General features: G+C 42.4%; 1 protein-coding gene across 1 annotated transcript in view; it reads right to left on the bottom strand.

Moving 5' to 3' along the window:
- LOC147698063 (lysozyme g-like) overlaps window positions 1-12,591 on the bottom strand; it is a 171,939-nt gene extending 159,348 nt beyond the window's left edge. The window contains exon 1 of the mRNA XM_086934732.1: window positions 12,459-12,591. The gene's annotated coding sequence lies outside the window, so the exon portion shown is untranslated. The remainder of the gene's footprint in view (window positions 1-12,458) is intronic.
- Between the last annotated feature and the right edge of the window lie 666 nt (window positions 12,592-13,257).

Below are 13,257 nucleotides of genomic sequence, written 5' to 3'. Positions count from 1 at the left end.
TAAATATAAACTTTGAGGACCTCTGCCCGGATGGGCATGTCTTCGCTAATATAGAACTGACTGAGTCTATATTCATTTTCAATTACTCGTCTCCTTGCCAGGGACCATTGTTGTTTCTTTATGATTGAGCTCCCCGAGGTCCCTCGCTGATACTATTTGGGGTCCCCTTGTTTTTTAAAATAGGGACTGTTCCCATGAGGCACAGAGTCAGACTGATTTGCATATAGCCATGTCTGAACTGGGGTGGCAGAGTGGGCTAAAGAACGGTGATGGATTAAACCCAGATCTTTTGACTAGGTGTGAGTGTTTGATTGATTCAGATGCTCCGTCCATCACCACCCCCTTTTGTACCGCTTTTGGCCGCCATAAGTGTGGCAGGGTATGCTCAGACGTGAGTCCCTTGCTCACTTTGCCACTGGATTCAAACAAGTCGGGCTGAAGACGGCTGGAATGCCATAAACCGGTCCTCGGAAGCTTGTTTCCAGTCCAGGGAAGACATGGCTTGGCAGTTTGGGCTGGACTGTTCCCATGAGGCACAGGGTCAGACTGATTTGCATATAGCCATGTCTGAACTGGGGTGGCAGAGTGGGCTAAAGAACGGTGATGGATTAAACCAAGATCTTTTGACTGGGTGTGAGTGTTTGATTGAATCAGATGCTCCGTCCATCACCACCCCCTTTTGTACTGCATAATCTGATGGGCAGGGGTTCTAATGCAAGCACAAATAACAAGAGCAACGGGGGGATCCTTGTTGTGTCCCCCTGCCAACTGGGTATGTGCACAAAATGTGATTCCCTGTGCAGGCCCGTGCTATGGGGGGGGGGGGGCGTGTAGAGGAGCGGTATCCCTTTCAGTTATGCCGGTGGTATGCCAAATTTTCCCACCGACTTGACCATGTTGTCCCATTTGAGGGTGTCAAATACCTGTCCTAAATCTAGTGTGATGCAGCCTTCATTATGGTCTGCTACAGGGGTGGTCTCCATGATGTGGAAGAGTCTCCTAATACTCGGTGATGTGCAGTGCGCTGGCACGAAGCCACATTAGTCTGAGTGGATTAATTTATGCAGGTGTGGGAATAGAGGGCGTGCCAGTATGTTGCCCAGTATTTTATTTTCCGTGGCAAGGAGTGATAGAGGGCGATACCCTGAAATATCCGTGGCTGTCCGGTTTAGGAAGTGATACTACTAATGCCTGCATTGTGGTGAAGGGAAGGCTCCTTGCGTCCAGCGCAGTTTGGTATAATTGTACCAGCTAGGGGATCAGAGTGTCTGAGAATGTGTCAAACAAATCTATCAGTAGGCCGTCAGGGCCTGGGGCCTTATTATGTGGTAGATCCCGAATCGCTTATTTTATTTCTGCCCTTGTGATGGGTCCTGACCCATTCACAACACTCACACACAAAAATACATATACATTCACACATACACGCTCACACCAAACAGTCAATTAAAACAAAACGCTTACCTCCCGCAGCTCTTGGGAAGGGAAGCCTCGGAGATGCCAGGAAGGTTGGGACTGCTGCCTCCGCTCATTGCCTGACCTTAGGTTAGCCAATGAGGGAAGGCACCAGTCCCTACCTTGTCACAGAGTGGGATAAACTGAACCACCCAGGAAGGAGGCTAACACTGGTGCTGCCTTCGTCATGAGGGGGGGCGCCTTGAGGACCTTTGCTGAGCTGAGGAGGTCACGCCCATGCCCCATCTTCAGCTCAGTTCAGGACGCTTCAGCCCCCTCATCGGCTTACACCTCACTTCATCATCTCTCTTATATCCTTTGTCCACATTTGTCCATGGCATGCATGCATCATGCCTCTTCTTGTGTAGTACTTGTGTACCTTCACTGCTCCCATTGTAGGAGCTACTTTTGTACTCTTTGCACTCTGTGTATTTGAGGTCTTCAAACAAGTCATTGTGTTTTCACTCGCTTCGTCCTCCGTCTCCTGTTGCCAGTTTATCCCCTTCACCCACCCCATTTCAAGATCAGGGACATCGTCCTCACACTGCTTTATATGTGCAGGAGATATGTGCAGGAAAACTTTAGAAGACACAAGGTACATTTTCTTCTCACTTGTTTTACAACACAGAATGTATTGAGGGCATCAACAGGTGTTGTTATAGTGATATAAATTCATTTATGTTACATTCATTTATAGTGCACCTTTCCGCCCATTACATGTAAAATTCAATTTCTGTGTTTAACCTAATCTGTAGATATTTTCTTTGTTCTTATTCTGGAGGTAGTAGTGCTCATAGTGCCAAATACTAGAACGTGTGATACTCCAGCATAAAGAATATCTTTGCTGCCTCCTCTTCGTAAGCTTCAGTTTACATGATTAAGAAAATCGCCTTATTTATTACCCTAGCTCAAAGTAGTGGTAAATACAGAAGCTACAAGTTCAGCATATTCTCTTGGTAACTTTAATAAATATAAGTATTTGAGCACACTGCTTCTTCCTAGGCACAGACTATTTTCCTTGGCACTCTTTATGGAAAGATCTCTTTAAAAATGTTTAGTCACATTTGCCTTAGGTCATCAGTGTCTGTAGTATTTAAGATCATAGCCCTCTGACAAAATGAGAGTGAAGCTATTTTCAAAGATGTTATCGAAAGCTACTTCTTGGATGACCCTCATGTTTGCATAGCTTAGTACTTATTGGGCAGGTTTCATAATACTCATAACGCAAACAGTATTTAAAAACCCTAATATATATGGCTAAAAACATTTAGCATTGACAAAGTCAATAGCTCTTGAATCGCCAAGACCTATTGGCTTTGGCAATGCTTGCTATGAAAAGGCAACCATTCCAGGTCGGTAAAGTTCGAGAGTTGAAATGCTTCAACTGAAGTGTAAGGCAGGGAGTCTCCTGTCAGGGGCGGCCTTAGGCATGTGCAAGCTGTGTACCTGCACAGGGCCACCAAACCCCAGGGGCCACCACGCCAATATATATCCTTAATGAAATAATCCTCTGAAGATGGATACATATTTTCGTGGCGGCCCCTGGTAGGGATGTGGCGGCCTTCGGCTCTGTTCCACTTCCAAACACCCTGACCCCCCTTTTCACTGGCCTCCGTGCTCCGCCCCGCCCGGACCCCCTCTTCCTGGGCCCCCTACCTATGCTCCCTGCCCAGGGCCAACATGAGCCTAGAGCCGCCCCTGCTCCTGTGCTGTGAACCCAAAGCGAGGACAGACAGCTAAACATGCCTTCTTGCCAGGGTGCTTGCTTGCCTAAAATAAATGCTTGTTATGAAAAGGCAACCATTCCAGGTCGGTAAAATTCGAGAGTTGAAATGCTTCAACTGAAGTGTAAGGCAGAGAGTCTCCTGTGCTGTGAACCCAAACCAAGGGCAGACAGCTAAACATGCCTTCTTGCCAGGGAGCTTGCTTGCCTAAAAGAATTGTATATATATGCAACTCGTTAATCTGCAATTGTTAAGGGTGCATGGCTTTAATTCATGCAATCACTTCAAGCTTCCTGATAACAAAGATTTATTATTTTTGAGTGGTGTTGCAAGGAAGTTACCAGTTGAGCTGTGAAGTGTGTGCTTTTAAAGAACAGTTATAAAATTAATTACACTACGCACAGTCTTGGAATTATTAAAATCTATATTTTGAAAGCCCTTTTTTATCTTAACCCTTTTTGAACATTTTAAATCATCCTATCTACTACTGTGCGTAATTCAATTTCAAAATAAAGGCTGGCAAACTCACAGTGCTTCATGTCATAAAACTGGAACATCGTGGCACTAAACATACACAAGTCACTATTCTCCACTGCACCAACCAGAGTTCAATCCTGAGGCTTTCTGATTACAGGCACATACCTCCACAGTCCACTAACTATTAGGGGTTTCATAACGAACTATAATGTATTTCCCACTGATTAACTTAACTTGCATTTATTTTTCCCAACCTGTTATCTTTTTTTTTTACTTTATTCGATTCTTGAGAACCATAAAAGTTTGCATATATGCATAAAATAGTTCTTAAGAGTCCTATACAAAAAAGACTGTAAGAACTGTCGCAAAATACATGATTAAACTTTAAAATTTAGGACTCAACACATATATCATACTCGAGCATTGTTTTAACTCCCCCCTGCATTAAAGCCATATTTGATCGAATTAATTCATCATATCAATGTTGAACACATAAATACTACATAAATAATACTATAAAATCATTTAAAAACTCAATTTCATATTACAGTCCATAACGTTTCCTAATTGATAAGGCAGTTTGAGTGAAATTAAGCATAGCAATACAAATATCAGTAGTGGAGAAAGAGTGTAAAAAATTAAATCCCTCTTGATAGGAGCAGGGTCTGATATCACGCAAGACACGTTTAATAAAACGTGCCCTTGGATCTTTGCAAAGATTGCAGAACAACACAAAGTGCATTGTGCTTTGTTGGGCTAAATGATTGCAATGACAGGGAGTTAGTCTCTCACACCAACTCACCTGTTTAGGGAAACCCAAGAGAAAGTGCAATGTGCAGAGTCGAAATGTGGTCATGAGGAAATGTGAATGAACTTGAATGGTAAAAGACAAATAAAATTGCGCATGGTTTGGGCGCCCATCTACACAATTTCGTGTTTCACAAACCCGGTTTGACATACTTAATTTGGCATAAGAATTTGTTTTCATCAGTTTCATATTAGGTTGAATACTGTCGGGATTATCATAGTAGTGCCCTAGCCCAATCTTATAAAAATGTTCTTTAACATATCGGAGCCAGGGGATAGCATGAGCCTTTTCAAGGGACATACAGTCTCTGAGAACACTCCTTGAAAATGATAAGTCCTCTGATGTCCACACTTTTCCCCAAAGGATCAAGGGAGCAATATGTATTCTATCTCTTGCAAAATCCAACCCCACTTCTGAGTGGCTAAAAGCATTGGAAGAACTAACAGGGATCAATAATAATCTAGAGTTTGTAACTGATTGCTTTGGTGATTTCCCCATACTCCTGCCCCAAAAGTAGCTACTGATAAACATTTGGATTTATATAGAGTTATCATTTACGCTACTGGCTTATAACCTAACTTACAAGCAAAGCAGAACAGCCCCTTCACTGTTCTGCTAGTGTTTTGGACTCTGGCCACAAACAGTTGCTCCCAGTTTAATTTGTTATTAAAAACATTCCTATAATCTTTTCTTTCACCACAAATGTCCTTGTTTTCATTTGTTGGGGACCGCACACCATAATAAAAGATTTACTAAAATGTACTTTCAGGTCCAATGCCAGCATAAAGTCAGTAAAAGCATTCAAATCTTTTTGAAGAGTATTGGCCGTCAAAGCCATCAAGACAGTATCATCTGCGTATGACAGCAGGGGTACTGATTTATCTCCTTTGCTAGGAAAGTCTAGTTGTTGCTCCAAAAGGAAAGCCTCCAGCCCATTTGTATAAAAAAGGAATAAAAAAGGGGCCAAAATACACCCTTGGCGAACTCCCTCGGTGGAAACAATTGACCTAGTCTTCTCTCCCCCATGGACATAACGGATAGAAACAGTAGTAGAAGTATGCAACCTCCGCAACAGAGTTATAAGGGGCTCCTCGCAACCCATTTTTTCCATTAGATTTCATACCTTCCCCCTGTTTACTGTATCAAATGCGCTGGATACCTGTTATCATCCCACCTCCTTGTTGGCCTCCTCTGTCAAAATATTAGGCAGGGTAATACTGGAGGCCTGGGCTGAAGAGACGTTTCCTCTCCAAAGTCCAATATGGCTTCAGACCGGGCGTGGGCATGTTTGAACAAACTCTCAACCTGCTCCTAATTTCTGATAAATATGTAAAGGCCAAGAAAGGTTCATTACACTTGGCCTTTAAGGGCCTGTCCAGTGCATATGATCTTTTGGACAGGGCCCTGTTATGGGATCTTATGAGCCAGGCCAGAGTGGAAGCGAGTATCGCTGAACTCCTCAAACACCTGCACTGGGACACTATAGACCACGTACGTTTTGGTCAGGATGGGGAGTGTATAACCACTTTTATTGTTTCTAAGGGGTTCAGGAAAGGGTGCATCTTTGCCCCTTTTCTTTTTTATATTCATTGGGTATAACTGTACAGTTAAGGTTGAAAGACGCACCCAGGGTAGGGGATCGGGTCATCCCCATATTAATGAATGCAGATGATGACGTGCTGCTATCGCGCTCAGCAGATGGGCTTCAGCATTTGCTGATTATATTCAACAAGTTTATGTTTGATCTGAAACTCAGGGTCAGCCAAAAAAAATCATTTGTCATGACACCTGGCCCTAAAAACACTTGTTCCCGCAGTTTTATTTGGAACGGGGCAGTTATTATGAAGGTGCTAAATTTAATTTCCCTGTGCATAATGCTTGACACTAATTACAACTGGGTAAAACTCATCAAGCAGAGAGGGCATAAAATGCTAGTGCAGTTGAGGCCATCTTTAGTTTTGCTATGAATCTTAAGCAAAAACCAGTGAATGATCTCCTATGCCTTTACAAAGCTAAATGCATTGCAGTGGGTACTTAAAGGCATGTGGTTTGGGATATGCAAATTGCGACTGCCTACAATACGTTGAAATACATTCCTTATTGGGCTGTTGGCAGTCTCTAAATGCACATCCTCTTCCATTACACACAATGAGGTTGGGTTCCAGTATATTGTAAACAATTAAATTAGCTCCACTCTTACTATGGGTTCAAATTTGGATCCCTCCATTTACCGAGTTCTTCAATTGTCTATTAATTGACTACATTGACCTAGATCATAGTGGCAACATTGCTTGGCTAGCATATGTTAGGAAATGCTTCTCAGATTTGGGTGTTCCACAGTTTTTCCACTCTCCTAGCGAGATCACCGCAAATGCAACGTCCCTGATCCATTCCCTTTTTCAATCCCACCACAAACTTAAAAGGCTCAACACCACACAGAATATGGACACTGTTCGCTACTATGCAGAGATTACCACACAAAATGGGATTGAACCCTATTTAGCATGGATCCCAAATCAGGAACATAGATTCTACATGACACATTTGAGGCTGTGCACTGTACACTTGTTGGTTGCCTTTCCCCAACAAAGCGTTTGTTTTTCATCTTTGTCCTGCTGCCTCTTCGACAAAACCAGCATACAATCCACTCTGTACGTTATGTTCTTTTGTAGCTTCTTTACAGTGCCTAGAGCTAAATTGCTACAATCTTGTATTAAGCAATTTCATCTGCAGATCAGCCCATCAGAGCCTCAAGCTTTTACAGCGCCTGTCGACTGAGCCCCCTTTTCACTCTACTATTGGCTTTATTTGTCATGCCTTGAGGATCAGGAGGGAACTTAGGGTTCTTTTAAATAGCAAACTGTGCAAAGGCCCTTGCACAATACCCACATTTCTAATTTGCATTCATTGTATTTTTACCATTGCCTTTTAATGTTTTTAAATCAATTGCCGAACTGTGAACCTGTCATTTTCTTATTTTCTAATTTGTATTTATTGTTCCTTTATCATTGCTATTTTAATGCTTGTTTTCTCATGTCGAAAAATAAAATTCAACCACTGGTGTAATCCATTAAATACCCGAAACCTTACCCCGTTCGTAGCCCTCTAGTTTTCAGTGGAGAAGCAAGGGTCCCATAGGCCCTAGTGCGAGTCAGAAAATGATGCCCATAACTGATGTGTAGGTAGTAAAATACAGCAATAATAAGGATTTAGTGGGCTCTTCAAGCCTCTTGGCCCCTGTACCACTGCACCTGTTACACGATTGATAGATACTAGTCGTGCCTGTTAACCTCACCTTCCTTCCCCTCCCATTTGCCTCTCCTCAAATTCAGTTTTGCAGCTACCAGCATATCTTTATTTCAATGTAAAGCACTGTTTGGAATACTCTGTTTCTAGCTTTAACCCCTTCGCTGCGGCGCCTATTCCGCCGCAGCGCTAAGGGAGAGGCGGGGCTGCGCGGCGCTTCCGTGCTCGTGACGGAACCGCTCCTTTAGAACGCCGAGCGCAGGCGCGGCGAGCGGGCCGTGACGGAACGGTTCCGTCACCAGCACAGCCCACCCGAGGCTCGTGACAGAACGGTTCCGTCACGAGCATGGGAGGGGTTATTGAGTCCATGAACACTCCTTTTATCTGGGAGGTGACAGATTTTGGTCAGAATAGCTTCCCCATACTATGTTTATTAAGCTTGCAAAAAATAAGAATGATTTGTGACGAGGAGTGTGGAAAACAACAAATGGGGAGGACTTCTCAAGAACACAACATGGATTCAATGTGGTTTGCATCTTAAACCAGCTTTTCGGAGAGGTTTTAGATGTGTAAGTCATATGTGAACTCCACACTTGTGAAAAGATCTGATTAAATGTTCTCATTTATTGTGTCACTGCTGAGAAAGTTTACATTGATATCTATTTATGGGTAACTGTGGATGTCAGTTAGGGATCACCAGAGATTGCATCTTCAGTGCCTATTATTTCAGTTTCGGATAGGTCATCTCAGGATCTCTACCACACATGGCAGCGGAGATATGGGGATTTTTAGCGTTCAACCATTCCACAGGAACTTGGAAAAAAGGATAATTATGTGGTACAATATCAGATAGCATGGGTATTGGTTGGTGATCATAGAGAGTGGCAATACTTCCCTTTGTGATGCCTATGCATGGTTGAGTGAATCCCAGGATGAACAAGCCTTTTCGAAGATCCATTTCTGCTAACCATGGTCAGAAAAGTATGGGCAAATCTGGCATTATATTGCAGCCGGCAGAGGAGTCCACACAGTTATTGCCACAGCTATTCTTCTATTCTGAGTGACTGTCAATAGCCAACACTTCTGCCAATGAGAATAGGCCCCTCTTTTAAACTAATTATACCTGAATGCCAGAACACTATTTCAATATCTGTCAATAATCACGGTCTTTCTGGACTGCGCTTTCCAGTCCACAGGGCTGCAGAATAAGCACATTTTTGGGCATATAATCTGACCCTTTTTCTGACCCTAGCAATTTTAAAATAATGAACTGTTTTCCAGTGTCTGATTGTAAACTAATAATGTTTGACCTGTCAGTCTTAGGGTGCTATTTGACTAAATAGTTTACCTTACCCCTCCATATTTTTCTGAACTTGTTTTTGTTGGCCTTAAGACTCTGTGCACTTTACCACTGCGAACCAGTGCTAAAGTGCTGTGCTCACTCCTTGAAACATGGTGACATTGGCTTTGCCCCAATTGGCATATTTAGTTTACTTATAAGTCCCTACTAAAGTGGTACTGCATGTACCCAGGCCCTGTAAATTAAATGCTGCTAATGAGCCTGCAGCCCTTAATGTGCCACCTACTTAAGTAGCCTTGCAAACCTATCTCAGGCCTCCAATTGCACCCTATTTGTTCAGTTTGAAACTGTCATTTTAACCTGGCACAATAAACCTTTTGCGAGGGTCAACCCTGACTTTCTAATACATATAAGTCACCCCTAGGGTAGGGTGTGATGTATTTACAAACTAGGACATGTAATATTAAGTTTTGCATGTCCTGATAGTAAAAAGCCTTACATTATTTTCTCACCACTGCCAGGCCTGCTTCTCCCAGAGGATAACATTGGAATGAATGTATTATTAAGCTGTAACTTCCAAATGAGAGCAGATAAACAGTTCATGTTTGGTGTCTTTGCAATTATAATGAAAAATATTCTATTGTGGTAAAGTTGAATTTGGAATTGCAATTTTGAAAGTGCCACTTTTAGAAAATTGTCATTTTTCTCCCCTAGCCATTTAGTGCACACAGCCTGTCTATGTATCACATGACTGGGTGTAGTTGGCAGTTGGGCTTTGTGTATCCTTACTAGACAGCCACAGACAATAGAGAGTTTAGGTGTGCCAGGATGAGTCATCACTGGCACGATTGTAGGGTGCAGGTAGGCACAGCCTCACTTACACCTGAATAGGCTGTTCCCTGCCTTACTACAAAGGATTGCATACCCACTGGACTTAGTCTTGAGCCAGGGCAGGGGAGTCAGGAAACCTCAGCACTTCAAAGGGAATCATCTATAAGTTTATCCCACTTCAAAGAAGGCACTAGGTATAAATATTGAACCCCCAGACACCAACTATTCAGTACACCTCTGGATCTGTGGATACTACAAAAGAACAACTGCTGTGTTGCTTTGCTGCCAGAAGGACTGTCACTCTGCTGCCCTGCTGCTCTCCTACCCTCTTTGCTAAGAAGCAAGGAAGATTGGAAAATTGAAGTGACTCCAATGGTTAGTCAACTGACCTCCTGTTCTGAGCTACAGGGACGTAACAAGCTCAGATGCTCCTTGCAACTGCACAACTGACCTGCAACTGGACCTGCTTAGGCCCGGCTGGCCTCTGTTGAAGTGGGTTTCTGACCAACAAAGTGGTGCCCCTCAAGTCCTAGACCCTTTGTGTGGCCTCAGCGGAGGTCCCCTAAAGTTTTTGGGCTGTTCGTGAATGGGTGATTTTGCCACCATCGCCGCCTGCTAATGCCAAGTCCCGGCAAACCCAACTCTTCAGCTATAGTGACCAATGGCGCCTGGCAGCGCAATATCTCCGCTTCATGCTGCAACATCAAAAGCCAGTGGGAACCACCAATATGAAGATCCAGCAAGAACTGTCTTCAACTCTAACAGGAACTTCGCTCTACAGCAACGACAACAACCATCCCTGGTGCCCAATCTGCTCTTCGTGCTACAATGACGACCATTCACGATGCTCTCACTGCTTCTTGTGGCTCCATCCACTGCGAATGAAACTTCCCACCAAAAAATACCTGGTATGCTGCCATCCTGCAAATTCAACCCTTGCAATAGTTTGCCTTAATCCTCTCCTAGTCCAAAACAAAAATACAAATATCTGGCTTCTAGTAACCCTCACTGTTTACCCAGGTGGTATCCCTCTGCTCATCATTCAACCCAATATAAGTACCTTGCTTCCTATCGTTCACAAATTATTCCCTCCCACTACCTAAAATCATGCTCTCAGCTCTCACAGGGACAAAGCAGGTGGCAGCTGGTGGCACAGGAGTGACAGCTATATCCTGACTCCTCCCTCAGTCTCCCAAGACTTAGGTGAGGCAGCAAATCGCATTCAGTCAGATTGCAGGCTTCAGAGCACCCATACATTAAAAAAAACAGTAATGCTTATATATAATACTTGTGTTGATTCACAAAAATGCCTCATCTGCCCCACAGGCTCTACATCTTTTTAAAGGTTGAGATAAATTGAAGCCCCTACACATTTTAGAGAAATGGTTTACTGTGGACTGTTACAGTTCATTCCCTTCGCATGGTAAACATCACAATTAGTGATTCAAATTGCCATAAAAATATATATTGTTGTTATGAATTACTATGTCTACTAAGGAGTTAAGAGTCTTTTTGTCTTTAGACGGCAGGAGAAAGGAGGATAGTGTGCAACAATCCTTGGCTTGGAACTTCTATACATGACTCAAATCAGAACAAATAGATATTGATAGCACTACAGTGAGTACATGCCACATTCAGGTAAAGGGGCCACCAGGGGTAATTATTGGAAAGAAACTAGACATTTTGGGAAATCAATAAGACAACTGTGATTAAAGACCGCAGCCCCTTACTCTAGAGTAAGACGCTAGCAAACGCAGGTTAACAAGGTTGAAACGTGTCGACACATTCTTTTGACAAGGAAGAAGCAGAATTTCCAGGCCAGATAAACCAAAGACTCTTAATTTAATAAATCTCCGAACATTTCTCACCTTCAGAAGATGGACCACTGAGGAAAGGCTAATACAGAAAGCGGAACTAATCAAAGGGGCTACTAACGATAGTTTAGACACATTGTGAAATTGAAATTGGAGCTGTAGCTATAACCATTATTTTGTATGTATGTATGCTATTTAGTCATATCGTACTGCTCCCTTCTCGCACTGTGATGATTTACAACAATATTTCCATAATGCTATTCAATGCAATGAGATACTGAAAATCTATAAGTGATAAATTGAATTTATAATTTGTATACCATACACGCATACAGTTTTTATATTACACAAATATATCACATAATTATATTTTTATGATACAGTGAAACATTTTTCACAACCACTGAGCTGTGACCCTTCACAATTATATAGTTGAAATAGGTTTATAAATTTACCAAATAAGCAATGTTGAATAATTGATTTCTGTCCTTCCTGAAAAACACAGGTTGATGCACTGTACATTAAGTTGTGTTAAAATAACTGAACACTTTTTTGATCCAATATTAGGCATCATCACCCGGACAGAGTATTCACTTTGAAAACAACAAGAAAGTTCAGCCCCAGAAGATTTTAGACAATATGGTTTATAGAGGCAGTTACAATTCATTCTTTTCTCACGGTACAAATGTTGGTTATTTGTGCAAATCCCCATTGATTGAAAATCAATTTTAATAATGATTGAAAACGTTTACTAAGAAATTAGAGAAACAGAAATCAACACTATCTAATTACAAGTTTCTTACCTGTTTTCTTTTCCTCCTGGTTCAGCGCCACCGAGACCTTGTGGGGGCCTTATATGCCATTTTGTTATCACTTAGTTTATACCCTGAGAGACCGAACAGCTGGCGTTCTGACATGCATAATGACTTAAGTGATAGGAAAAATAAATATTATTGCTTCTTAATACTTTATTTTTAACGGACGTAAACGTGGACTAAATTCAGGATGTGGCACTTGTTAACAGCTGCTTACATGACACAAAATACTGCCAGGATCCAGTTAATCAGTATAGTGCAACATACAAGAAGTATTCAGCATAAGGAATCCTAAAGTCACAGTGAATTGTTCTCATAAAACTTTCCAAGTTCATCATTCTGAGATGCATGATACTAGGGGCACTGTAAAATCACGTGGGATTATACTATTACTGAGCAGTATATCCGAACCAGTTCCATGCAATTACAGGTTAAACCCTATGGAAGGAGAATTACCTGCAGGGGCGGCTCCTCTGCTAAGGCGGAGGAGAGTCGCCCCACTGCTGTAAAGCACTGCAAAAAAGGAAAAATAAGATAGTAATAATGTAACAACATTTATTATAATTTTATTTTTAGTATTGCAGTTGCAATACAGTGCAGCCGGGTTGTTAGGGTGGGCAATGTTGGTAAACACATTCATTTACCACCTACTTGCAGGTGGTAAATGTATGGACGGGCCTGTGGGTGTGGGTTGAGGGATGGCAGTGGTGGGGGAAAGGGAGGGTAGGAGAAGGTGTTTTCTTGAATGGGGAATATGGTATGCTCCCTTCACCAGAAAAAAACAAGG

Source organism: Lissotriton vulgaris, chromosome 8, assembly GCF_964263255.1.
Source record: "Lissotriton vulgaris chromosome 8, aLisVul1.2, whole genome shotgun sequence".
In the NCBI taxonomy this organism is placed as follows: Eukaryota; Metazoa; Chordata; class Amphibia; order Caudata; family Salamandridae; genus Lissotriton; species Lissotriton vulgaris.
Note: the sequence above shows the minus strand (reverse complement) of the source record. Positions and strands in the feature narration are given on the sequence as shown.